The sequence below is a fragment of the Mus pahari genome, chromosome 7 (genome assembly GCF_900095145.1).
Source record: "Mus pahari chromosome 7, PAHARI_EIJ_v1.1, whole genome shotgun sequence".
Classification (NCBI taxonomy): Eukaryota; Metazoa; Chordata; class Mammalia; order Rodentia; family Muridae; genus Mus; species Mus pahari.
This window is the reverse complement of record NC_034596.1, coordinates 97899133-97900499: the sequence shown is the minus strand read 5'-3', so window position 1 is coordinate 97900499 and position 1367 is coordinate 97899133.

The window sequence follows — 1367 nt, the reverse complement described above, 5'->3', positions numbered from 1 at the left end:
CCCCGCTCTGTGTAGGCTGTGCATAAAGCTGTGCTGGGAACTGGAACTAGAGATGGAGAAGAACAAGAAGTTCCAAATTTTTACAATGTTTTGTCGTCTGAAGTCCTCACTGTGGCTTTCAACAGGCCCTTCCTACTCATCAAAGATGAAACCCTCAACCTTCCTTTGTTCATTGGCATAGTAAGGTATCCCACACGGTACCAACACAATTACACTTGAGCATCAGTCTCTCTATTTTCTCTACCAGATTCTCATCCTGGATGACTTCAAGCTCAGGTATTATATGAATTTTTCCAGGGAGGCTAATTCACCCCAGATAAAGAAGGCAATGATGAATCAAAATAAAATAATAAAATAGTTTGGTTTCTTTTGTTTTATCCAAGTCCTGCTTGGTGAGCAAATGAGTGAATACATACATTAGGGTTCTTCACAAGAATATGTGAGTGTGTGAATATTTACAAGAGCAGTTTAGGAAAACTGAACTTCTGAGCAGCCTCACACAGCAGGATGGATGAGATGTCTGGAAAGCAGTGTGACTGTAGTTCCTCACACAACTTATAGGCAGCTACACGAGTGAAGAGATGCCCATCTGGGCAGTTATGCCTTAGCTTATGTTGTCTCAGGAAAGGACCTGGCAAATCTTGTTTCTTGAGCCTCTGAGGTTCCTCTGCCTCCACGAGAAAATGTTTCCATCTGGAAAAAGAAGCTACACAACTCCCGGCCCTTCCTTGGCTTCCTCTTCCACTGTCCCTGAGGCTTAGATGGTATGGTCATTTTCTCGCATGTAGAGCTGAGCATTAGGGCCACTAGGCCACAGCAGCTGGATTAGCATTAACAACTTGACTGTTGGAAACTCGGTGTGGTAATCACCGTCCACTGCGAAAAAGAAGCTTTCCTGACCTAGGCTACCAGTAACAGTAATCCATGGGAAATCAACATATATGTTCAGAAGGTAAACTGACAGACACATCGCATACATTTAACAAATGTATGCGTCTATCGTGTCTCTGACCTCCTGAGCCACAGGTTTTTGTTGGGACCTACGGTACCAGACCAGGGTTCCCTCCTGGAGAACATAGTTGGTCCCACCCATCGGCCATATTATTATCCCACCATATCTTAGTCACTGTTTTGTGGCTGTGATGAGACACCATGTCCAAGGCAACTTATTAAAGAAAGCATTCAATTGGGGGCTTGCTTACAGTTTCGGGGAGTTAGTCCAAGATCACCATGACTGGGCAGCAGGCAGCAGGCAGCAGGCAGCAGGCAGCAGGCAGCAGGCAGCAGGCAGCAGGCAGCAGGCAGCAGGCAGCAGGCAGGCAGGCAGCAGGCAGCAGGCAGGCAGGCAGGCAGGCAGCAGGCAGGCA